Here is a 12,335-nt window from a genome sequence, read left to right on the forward strand (position 1 = left end):
CATAGGGAGAGCACTGGCACTGCACAGGTGCTGAGAATCACAGTGAAAAGCAGAGTGGGAAGCAACCATTAAGCACAGCTGCTCCCACTTGTGCCTGCTCAGGCATAGAGACTCTCAGCACACCTAGCTCTTTGAATAGTAAATTCATCTTCCTTCAGTTTGCTCAACACAGTATTTTACACATCATAACTGTGCTACTGTCGTCATCATCATCATCATCATCATCTTCTGCAGTTTATGTTCTATATAATTTTGAACATGTACAGCTATATATTTATTTTGTTTCTGGTGCGATACACACACAAAAAGTATGCAGTTTATTTATTCCTTATGATGTATTAAATAACACCTATCACAAGCTCTAGGCACCCTGGCAGAGTTTTTAGAAAAACATCAATTAATACAAGACTATAACTCTGCATGACACTAAAGAACTTCTGAGAGAAGCAGATACTCAAGAAAGATTTGTTTACTCATTTACTATTATTTTTCATTTGTATCTGAATGAAATAATATAGCTAGTGATAAAATACTCACTTTCTCTACAAAATGTGTTTAAAACTACAGGACTGTTCTAAATTGAGATAAAAAGCAGTTTTGTGTGCAATAAGAAAATGCAAAGAAAACTATATTTAAAGGTGAAATTAATAGTTGGGAGAATTCTAAACAGTGAATTTCTTTTATAAAATTCTGTAAATAGCTGTAGAAGATAAACAGCTGCTTTTATTTCTTTGTATGACTTACCTTAATTTATAACCCTTGTGTTATGAAAACCTCTAAAAGAAAGTTCATCAGTGGAACAAACAAAAGGAATGCGTAACCATCATAATAAACCTGAAAGCATTAATTCTATTGCTTTTCACATCTCACTGTCCTCTGAACAGCCACAGTTACACTTCTCTATATGTAACTGCACCAAGGTTGGCCAAGATTTATAGCCTAAGAATCAAGGCTGAGAATCAATCTGATTTAATGTGTTGTTTATTTACTAAGAGAGAGAAATCGCTATACTAAAAAAAGAGTCTGAACGTTTCAGTTTGTAGATTAAAGCAGCATAAAGGATGCTGACGGCAGAATACAGAGAATACTGGATAATAGCTGTTTCATGACTTGTGGGCTGTTTCAAGATGGTATTTATAATATAACTGATTGAGGCTATCAGCTATGCATCTATATCAATAGACTATGCAAAAATAACTTCTTCACACCAAGACATCTGAGGCAAAATCATGTCATTTTATCAATGCATATGGATCAATATAATGAAAACATTCATTAGATTTTTCTGGCAGCTGGGATAACATAGAAATATCTATTGAGAAAAACAATCACTGAGGCAAAAATTTTCAAAATTGTTCATTAATTTTACTCGACTCATGTTTTGGGGGCCTAACTTGAGTCATCTAAGACCCTATTTTCAGATCTGCTGAGTACTAAATGGCTTCAGCGGAAGTCAAAAAATTGAGAAACTCAAAATGAGTAAACACACTGAAAAATTGAGGCCTAGCTTGCGGGACTTCACAATTCAAAGGGCACACGGTACTGCAGAAAATTACTCAGGAAAGAACACTACAACAGCGTACATCAAACTCCTTTCTGTTTCACCAAGATAAGCCAATGTTATATGAATAGTCATTTCTGAAGTATCATAAAAGAGAGAGAGGTAAAAAATTGTTGCACAGAAAAGGCTGCAATTGAATTACATTTCACAAAAGAGGCAATCTGTCTGATTGTAGAGATACTTGGACTCCACAACCTCAGTGCAAAGGGCAATCTTTTTTTCCCCCATTTAATGCTATCAATTCTGTTATTTCAGTCAAGCTGATGACTGAACTTCTTTTCTGTTGTTCAGATTTATTTGGAGTATCTGTAGCAGTAAAAATGAGAAGTAAAACTTAAAAGGGTGGATTTAGTGTGGACATCAACTGCTCACATTGCTGTAAACATAGCCCCAATTTATTCATGCTGCGTAGGTAAATCTTCCCTCTGTGTAAAGCTGGTACTGCTGCTTTGCACACTGTCATTTGATAAACCAAGCATTGTTGCCACTCGTATACCATTTAGGCAGTTCTGAAAGAGTATGAGTCATTGATGTGGAGAATAAGGCAGTGCCCGTGGGATGAGTAACGGGGCACTGAATTGCTCACGAGGAGGTACGTTGATCCATTTTCAAATATAGAATGTCACATTCTTCTCTTACAAATTACAATGCTGATCTGAAAAAAAAGAATGAAAACATTACTTTTAAATTTACATAAAACAAAAATTTATACAAAAGTACTTGAGAATGTAGAGTAGGAAATAAATATATAATGGCTAAGGGCAGGACAACATGACCGAATATGTTCCTTTCTATTTCAAATGTTTATGATACTAGAAATATGTAACAATAATAGCAAGAGAGGCTATTTAATTGTCCTCCAAAAACCTCTTAGTCCAGTTATAGGGGAAGAAACATATACCTCATCTGATCCACGTGATTTCTGCCAAGATCCTGCATAAATCTTTCATAAAAAATGACATTGCTTCTGTAAGAATGAACAGCCCTTCTGTCTGTGATGCACATTATCTGCCAATGAGTGTGCCATAAATGCATGTCACCTGCATACTTCAGTAGTAATACTCGCAGTTTTGTTATTAAGATTTTTAAGTAATCCTGAGGAAAATACAAAGAAAATTTATTTTGATGCATTTTTTCTTTTTAGATTGTTTGTAGATATAAACCCTATCTCATTCTTCCTGTTTCTCAGCAACATTAAAATTCAAAGGAGATAGGAATCCCTTCCGAGCTGCTGGACACATCCCTACAGAGAAAAGTTAAGAACAGCTACATGAATTTACCCTGCTAAATAGGCAGGGCATTCATTCAGTTGACCAAAGTGTATTTTTGATTTATCATTAACAAATGTAAATACAACCTATAAAATGTATCCAGTTCCATTCATTTCTTTATTTAGAGGATATACTCTATTTGGAAAGATGAACATAAGCAAAGTAAGATCAAAGCTGTGGACCCAAGGATACCTACTAAAAAGAGCAATGGCTGGAGAAGTATATTGTTGTCTGTCTAATCTCTGTATAGTACATTGTGTAACTCTAGGATGATTGTGCTTTGAGTTTCTATATACTACTGTTTTTTGTAGGTTAAAATGGTAAGAATCACCTTGCTGATGATGGTCTTCTCTTTTTCCTGTTCTAATACTAAAAACAGCCTAAACCATATAGCACAAGGAGACAATAGGTATTCCTGGTTTCAGTCAATCTAATTCCTAAACATTAATAATACAATACAACCATATCTCCTCCACACTACTCCATGGGGTTCTTCAGCCACCTATCACATCTTGTTCCTGTTCAGAGAATCTTGAGCTCTTATTTTACATTTGTTCAGCACCAAACACAATGGAGACCTCAGTCCTGACTGAGTGTTCTAGGTGCTACATTTAAAAAATTGTATTTATATCAATACTCCTGTCCAACAAAACTTTCTTTTCCCTTTATTGCTAACCTCTGAAATAACTTGCTTTGCTGGCATAATGAACAGTGCATACATTTTTAACCTTTTTTAAAGCTCCTTTTCCCTTAATACGATTTCCATTTTTATTTGAAATGGTAAGTTCCCATTATGTTTTGTTTAAACAGAATAATCCTTTTATATAAAATAATTCCTTTAAATGTCCTCCCTTAAGCATATTTTATAACTCCAACATGCATAGACATTGCCAAAGTATGAAAAATAAACAGCACATATAATACTCAAACTTCCAGTTTTTGTGGTTTCCCTCAATAATTAACATTTAGCACCATAACTTAAGCAAAACATAATATTCACTCACTAGAAACTGTCCAATTTAACAGTTTATATTTCTTTGTATTCAAAGCTCTTGGCTTCCCTTTCAACTTAATGGAAAGTTAATTTTTTTTCTACTCACACATCCTTGGTATGGGCCCAATTTAACTTATGTCTACACTATGAGCTAAAGAGGTGTGATTCCACTGTTCATGTATATGTATTCATACTAGCTCTCATCAAACTAGTACAAATGTAAACAGCAGTATAGCTGGGTAACAGCCATGGAGCATGGGTAACAGCCATGGAGGCATGGCTGAGCCATGCCAAGCACCTACTCACAGGTTTCAGCGGGATTTCTACTCAGCACAGCTCAGCCACTATTGCTACCTGTGCTACCACGGATACACTGCTATTTATAATCATAGTAACTCAATGAGACCAGACATGAGTATTTGTACATAAGCAGAGGAATCACACCTTATCATGCGGTGTACATGTAGTTTCAAACAAGCACTTGATTAACTTGTGACTTAGCACTTAAAAAGTAAGTATGTGCTTAACATTCAGCAGGTATTTAAGTGCTTTCCTGAATCAGGGCCACATTGAAAGGGAAGATAAGAACCTTGGATTCAAAGAAAATTAAACAGTATTAAATGGATTAAGCATGACTCTGATTACTTTGCTGTATCAGGCCTATGGCCTAATCCAATGCCTATTGAAGTCAATAGGATGTTTCCATTGACTTCAATAGTCTTTCCACCAGGACCAATACAATTTAACCAAATAAAATGGTCACTCCATGTGAAGAATTCTCCTGCCCCTTCCTAAATTTCATGACTTAGAAGTATGCATGAAGTCCAAAAGTGCCACTTAAGAATCATCTTCAAAGAGTGAAATCTTCCTGAGGTTACATGGGTTAACAAAATTATGCCTTAGTATTTCATGAAAAAGAATCTGGGGTTATAGTGGACCACAAATAGCATGAGACAGCCTTGTGATACAGTTGTGAAAAAAAGCTAATATTCAGGGGTGTATTAAAAGGAGTGTCATGTGTAAAACACAGGAGGTAACTGCCCTGCTGTGGTTGGCACTGGTGACGCCTCAGTTGGACTACTGTGTCAAGTTCTGGGCACCACACTTTAGGAAAGATCACAGAATAATAAAATCATAGGACTGAGAGGTTATCTAGTCCGGTCCTCAGCACTTATGGCAGAACTAAATATGGTCTAGACCATATCTGACAGGTGTTTGTCTAACCTGCTCCTACAAATCTCCAATGATGAAGATTCCACAACCTCCCTAAGTAATTTATTCCAGTGATTAACTACACTGACAGTTAGGAAGATTTTCCTAATGTCCAACCTAAACCTCCCTTGCTGCAATTTAAGCCCATTGCTTCCTGTCCTATCCTCAGAGGTTAACAAGAACAATTTTTCTCACTCCTCCTTGTAACAACCTTTTATGTATTTGAAAACTTATCTTGTCCCCTCTCAGTCTTCTCTTCTCAAGACTTAACAAACCCAGTTTTTTCAATCTTCCCTCACAGTTCACATTTTCTAGACCTTTAATCATTTTTGTTGTTGTTCTCTAGACTTTCTCCAATTTGTTCACATCTTTCCTGATATGTGGTGCTCAGAACTGGGCACAGTACTCCAGCTGAGGCCTAATCAGCATGGAGTAGAGGGGAAGGATTACTTCTCGTATCTTTCCTACAACACTGTTGCTAATACATCCCAGAATTATATTTGCTTTTTTTGCAGTAGTGTTACACTGTTGACTAATATTTAGTTTGTGATCCACTATGACCCCCAGATCCTTTTCCATAATACTCCTTCCTAGGCAGTCATTTCCCATTTTGTATGCATGCAACTGATTACTCCACTTAGGAGGAAACACTTTGTAAGATGTGGACAAATTGGAGAGTCGAGAGGAGAACAACAAAAGCGGTAAAAGGTCTGGAAAAACTGACCTCTGAGGAAAGATTAAATAAAACTGGGCATGTTTAGTCACCCCCCAAAAAAAAGGACAGAGGGGACCTCATAAAAGTCTCCAAATATGTTAAGGCCTGTTATAAAGAGGATGGTGATCAATTGTTCTCCATGTCCACTGAAGGTACGATAAGAAGTAATTGGCTTAACCAGCAGCCAGGGAGATTTACGTTAGATATGAGGAAAAACTTTCTAACTATAAGGGTAATTAAGCTCTGGAATAAGCTTCAAAGAGAGGTTGTGGAATACCCAGCGTTGGAGGTTCTCAAGAACTGGTTGGACAAACACCTGTCAGAGATGGTCTAGGTTTACTTGGCCCTGCCTCAGCGCAGGGGGATGGACTTGATGACCTCAAGGTTCCTTGAAACTGTACATTTCTATGATTCAGTGCTAAACAACTAATCAGAAAAGTTATTTTAAAATGCTGTATATTGTCATAACTAAGGACCCTCCCCTCCATTAATGTGGGCACCAGATGCCTTCTTCCCCCCATTTTACTCTTTTATCAGTTTCATGCATGGAGAGAAGGAAGGTGATGGACACTACATTCCATTTATTGTTCTATAATTAATATAGAAAGTACTTTTAAAAAAAATACAGTTCAAGCCTAAACTAACAATGATCTATCCCATTAATCATACACTAACAAAAATCATGATAGGCTATTTGGATTTTGCCAACTGGGAATACTGCACTTAAGAAATACACTTGCGACTCAAAAGTATGTATTTGCATGCTATCTTTATCCATTTTCATCATTCTCCCATTGAAGAGACTGGTATCTTGACCTAGGTGCTACAAAAAAACATAATACTGCAAGTACTCTCTCTTTTACAGGAAGAGCTTCCTCAGTGCCAGCACTGTTAGAATGGTGGCACTCACGATGCCTCCTTTTGCTCCATTACGTGTCTTCATACTTTCATGAATTAATAAATAAGCCTGTGGCTTTCTCCTGGCCTTCTCTTTGTATCTTGAATCATTGCTGATCCTCCTCTATAGAAAGATTTGCAGATGGAAAAGGCAGATAGTTGGGAAGAAGAGACAGAGAACCAGACCACAGATGTCTGTGTTTGGAAAGGGGTGCACTTGTAATCTGGATTTAGGTGGGAGAAGTTAATTTAGTTTTTATTTTCTGAACCAGATGAGTTCTAATTAAAATTTGAATTCCAGTCATATGTCTTGCTCTTGCCAAGACTAGGGCTAATCTGGAATGTGACTGGATGCTTAAAAAAAGACTGTTCTCACAGTATTTCTGTCCAAAAAGAAGAAATCACAGAAAGCTTGTTCTGATAGGATTTCTGTCCATAAGGGTCACAAACTCCAAATCCATATGACACCTCACTATTTCTGGTAAAATATGAATACAAAAATCCCCATTTCTTGCTTATTCAAACCTAGTACAAACTCAGAACCTTTAAAATGGTATCATCCTCATTTCTAACTATTATGCAGACAAAGTTACAGATTCCATTGTGTAATGACAAACTCAAAGATATTCAATAATTCTGCAAGTTTTTTTTGCCAGAGATTGATTCTATTTGGTCTAGCTAAGATTCACCATTGTTTTTATCCTGCCATAAGTAAAGATACAGCAGGCACAAGAAGACAAGGTCAACATTTTTAAGGCAGTTCACCTATAATGATTTTGAGTATTTTTAAACTGCTGGGGTTAAGGCCAATCTTAGTCTTAGGAAGCCTTTTTCAGTTATCTTTTTTGAGTATACTACCAAGCAGACAGGAAATATACAAAGGAGAATAAGTAAATACTTAAAGCTACGAAGACATCGACACAAAACAGTATAAGGAAGCTTGCATTATTTTTAACTGGATCTCTGCTGCCTTAAGTTAGTGCTGCTGCTTCTTAGCTTCCATGGGTGACACACTTGCATAGAAAGCTGGAAATCTTGATTTTACATATCTCCATAGAAGCTTTCTTCTACAATTCAAATATTGTCTGTGCATGCTGCAGAAATTGTGCTCTATGGAATGAGGACACTGCAGTCATTGAAGGCACAGTAGAGGTGGACCAACAGACTATTTCAGTAAAACTGAAAACATTTGTATATGCACATGTGCAGTGTGCACACCTCTTGCTGAGAGTAAAGAACACACACTTATATGCACCAGAAGTACCCACCTCCAAAATATTATATTTCTGGTAATTTCACATCATCAACCATCAGAAGAATAGCCTGAAGAGGTGCTGTCCTTATGAAAATTACCATTTTCAAGGGTTGTACTTTTTTGCACCAGTCAAGATTCTGGTGTTGACTGGTTGGTGGCAGTATCAGTAGATAAAGTGTGCTCTAAAGTTCATTTTATATGCCTCTAATCCACTAAAATAGTTCAGCAAAAAGGTTTCCAAGTGCAATTATGTGGCGGCGACACTCTAAACATACAGCAAAACTTTAAATCTAAGAAAAATTTGCTCTCTTTTACCTCCCTAGTTTCTATTTCCTTTATAGCCTAGTTAGATCTAACTGTGCCACCTGCCCATTTCAACGTTTAAGGGTAACTGATTCTATTTTCCCCTCCATGGTCCTTCAAGGGCACCGACTTAAGATCTCTGGCTCCCAACAGTCACCTCTTTGGACAGAGACCTTCATCTCTCTCCCTCCTGACCAGAGTTTTAAGGCTGCAGAGCTCCCTGCCTTACACTTTGATATCACCCAGGAAGCCAGTCTTCTGTGCTCTGCTTTTTCCCCTAAGGCTATGTATCACCAGCAGTGACATGTTACCACACTCCTCTTTCTAAGCAAGCACATGTATTCTTAAGGTACAAACATTACAGAGAAAACATAAAAGCAAAAGAGGTGCTACATGCGTGATAAAAGCTTACCAGAGGTGACCTCTCAGTCTTATGACGCCTTAGTAGGCCAATGTCTTTCCAACCCTTCTGCAAGGGTTAAACCCTTCCTTGGACACAAGGTCCTGCGCATTTGCTGAATCAGAAAGAAGGCCCCATATTAGTTTAAATCCAGCCTTCTTAAATCAAAAGCCCTCTTTGTTTGTTGGTTTCTGGAAAAAACAGTCTGAACCAGTATAGGCAAGCCTCTCAGGGGCTTCTCCCTCTCCAGGAGGTATATATCATGCAAATGATTCACCTATCATGCTCCACTGTTTTCAGTTCCTGGTAGAGCTGTGGCAACCCTTCCACCCTGGAGTTACATACAATCCCGAGCCACAGTGTTACATAAACTATTCAGACATTTCCCCAAAGATATTTCATGCAGTGGCAGTATCTGTCACAGGCAGCATAATTCAGCAGTAAGTACTCCCAAAACTTAACAGCATTTTAGCACCCAAAGTCAGGGTAACTTAATAGATGAGTCCTGCATTCCTATATAGGGACTACAAGTCTGCCACTCTGTTCATACAGTCTTCATTTGAGTTCTCTCTTGGAGAACAGCATTTGTGCAAACTGAAAAATTTAAAAAATTACTTTTTATTGTCACTCACCATGGCTGTTTACAGGTCAAAAGCCATTGAAACACAGAGGCTCAGCAAAGAGGCCTCTCAGAAGGGAATGCCCAGATGTTTTCACAATACCTTTGATCTTCCTTCACTTGGCAATCACTGCCTCAGATTTGATTAAGAGCTTTCCCACATAAAAGACCCAAATTAAAATTTTATCAACTATTCTGCCTTAGGAATTGAAAAAGACTAATTGCAATAAAAACAGAACCATAACACCTCAGACACTAATACTACTAGTAGAAATAGACATACATTTTTTAAAAACCTCTTTTCTTGTGGTCACAAAATATGCTTCTTTCGAGTCTAAGCTTTAAAATGGTAGCTTTTGTTACAAAGGCCAGGATAATAGGAACTAGACCCCATGTAGAAAGAAAAGTTATAAAACCTCTCAGACTACAGTATCCTTAAACCTTCACCCTATTGATATCATTGCTTAGATACACTAAGGTGTTTGGATGCACTAGACCTTTTGGAAGTAAAAGAATATCTCCTACTCCCAGCCCAGCCCTTTCTAGAGAGCAGAAAGTTGGAGGGGGGAGGGAGGGGGAAAGAGGGAGGGGTATATGCACACCATCTGCTTCATAACATATGGACATAGCAACATCGTTTTTATCATTCACTTTTACAGGGAAAACACAGCCATTTGGATTATCTTTCATAATTGCTGGCCTTCTCAAATAATGCCATGCATGTTCGGTGCATCCATACTATCACATAGAGAATTATAATGGATTAATTACATGCATTTCTTTTTTAATTAAAAATAAAGTAGAGATAAAGTGGAAGCCCATGGAAGAACCTACAAAATCAATGCAAATGGTTACAAAAGTGCAGTCTTCTGTAAATTATAAAATGTATTAGACGATATTAAGAAGAATAGATTTCTCTATCACTAAGGCATATATTATATTATATATTATATATAACCCAGTCTTTTTCCCTTTATTACCAGTTTTCATTTCTGGGAAACTTTAGGTCATGTTACTGCTGACGCATAGTAGAAATTTAATTATAATCATAAAAGAAATCTAAATTTTCCAAAGCCTCTATAAGATTGCAAATGCTATTTAGTATCCTTCTACTTCCTTTTTTATCCTTCTGCACTAATTGATTTGGGAAGAAAATCTGGCTTTGTGACTGCAGCCTCAAAGAGAAACTGTGTGCTTAGCTAATTTTATATCTAAACAAATTAAAATCACTAACAGAAGCTGAGTATTTCTTGCCTCACTCTTTAACACACTCTGTCCAGCTATATGTGACTATTATGCAAGTTGTAAATAAAGTCTTTATTAGTAAGTGCACTTTAAACCAATAAAATAAACCCTTGCATAGTTAAGATGTGCAAATATTACTTAGAAATTAAATTTACAGCACAAAATGTACACAAACTTCTGTTTAATCACAATAGCAGGTTGTCCACTTCAAGGGATATCAATGAACTGGGCTATACAAACTTTACACCAAAAATTGTGTGTATTAGCATTTGGTGAGTTGGTGAAATGATGGGGCAATAAAGCACATTTCACCAGTACAGGCTCCAAAGGACATTATGTGATATAAATATGAGTCAGTGTGTCAGCAAAAGCAGATTTTCATGTTGCAAAAAAAGAACATTTATAAAATTGGCAGGGAAACTCACTAAATGACAATGAAATTTAATAGGGATAAAGAAAAGCAAATTTGATATAATGAAATCAAAAGTGTTTCACCTAGCTGTCTACAAATTAGGCAGATTAAAGTACATCTATGGACCAGATTCTCTTCTCAACAGGTATAATCAGGAGTCACTCCACTGGAGTCAAAGGTGTTACAGTGGTGTAAAACCACTGAGTAAGTGAGAGAAATATCAGGCCTGCATATCTATTGAGGTATTTATACATTGCCTATCACTGTTGTATCTATCATCAGAAACCCATCTCTTCCCCAGTTTGAAGAGCACCACTTCACAGGTCTGATTTTTATGTTATTTGGCAAACCTCAGTAAGAAAAGGGAAAAGTGCAATGGAAAAATTACTCGCACACTATTAGTTCAGAAGGGATTTCCTTGACTGACATCACAGGAAATCTGAGGTTAAGCTCAGTGGCATAGGAAACTTGTGGCTAAATTAGGAAACAAATTCTGTTCCCCCATGTGGCAATGCACTGTGATATCACCAGACTACTGGGCCAGCTTGTTTTGCACTTTTAAACACCTTTTGTTAAGTTCAGACTATGCACTGGAACCTCACTCAGAGATCTTTCCAGGTTTAAACCTGGATTGTGCTTACATTTTTTAAACCAATGCAATCTGCAACTTCTGCTGGGAAGACTTCCATTTAATATATTGGTTAGTGTGTATTTGTACAATTCCTTCTTCTGGACAGATTCAGACCTTATGAAGTGTTTCTGATTAGCTTGGTCTACAGTTACAGACTTATAAAGCTGATTGTTACTAAATTTTATCCTTCTACATAAATGGAAGAGACCTGTGTTTTTGAAGCAAAGGCTCTTGGAACTCTATTCTCCATGATACAGGCATCTGGTTTGGCTGATGAGCAAGGTGTATGTGACAGCCTCCTCTTTGGATTGGCATCTGAACAGGGAATTGAAGGTGCTTGTCAGAATATGCAGATACCACAATTATGTAATCCAGATAAATAAATAGTGTCAGCTTTTATATTATCAGAGAAAAATGAGTTCTCGGGTACTGGAAAATGGCAAGGTTGCTTTTTTATTATGTCATTTAATAATTTACAATGTGATCATAACTGTGGCATCTGGGTGAATCTTATTTAAAAACTATCCACAGTGAGCAGTCATGCTAACTCTTTCCCAGTTTGTCACCCATCCACTAGGAAATGCTTGTCTCGGTTCTTAAAGGAAAATATAGTGACACAGGCCTAGTTTACACACAAAGTTGTTCCAGTTTAACTGAAGGTGTGATAAAGCACTGATTTAGCTAAACTGGTGCAATTTTATGTGTGGATAGTCTACATTGGTTTAAAGCTGGCTCATTTTGGTTTCACGTGTTCCTACTATTTAGGGGAAAGCTAAGATGAAATAAAACAGCTTTAAACTGATGTACGGGGTCTACATAC

The 12,335-nt window shown here is 37.0% G+C and overlaps 1 long non-coding RNA gene across 2 annotated transcripts in view; it reads right to left on the minus strand.

Annotated features, from left to right (window-relative positions):
• Positions 1-1,215: 1,215 nt before the first annotated feature.
• The window catches only part of LOC137166742 (uncharacterized), a 38,728-nt gene continuing 27,608 nt past the window's right edge, over positions 1,216-12,335 (minus strand). Inside the window, exons 2-3 of one of the 2 annotated variants that reach the window (XR_010923785.1) lie at positions 2,463-2,656; positions 1,216-2,216 (exon numbers count right to left, since the gene is read on the minus strand). This is a non-coding gene — a long non-coding RNA (uncharacterized lncRNA). The remainder of the gene's footprint in view (positions 2,217-2,462; positions 2,657-12,335) is intronic. The other variant, XR_010923784.1, reaches the window with a different exon arrangement.

The sequence above is a fragment of the Emydura macquarii genome, unplaced genomic scaffold (genome assembly GCF_026122565.2).
Source record: "Emydura macquarii macquarii isolate MOO-44397 ecotype Brisbane River unplaced genomic scaffold, CSIRO-AGI_Emac_v2 contig_2897, whole genome shotgun sequence".
Lineage (NCBI taxonomy): Eukaryota > Metazoa > Chordata > Testudines > Chelidae > Emydura > Emydura macquarii.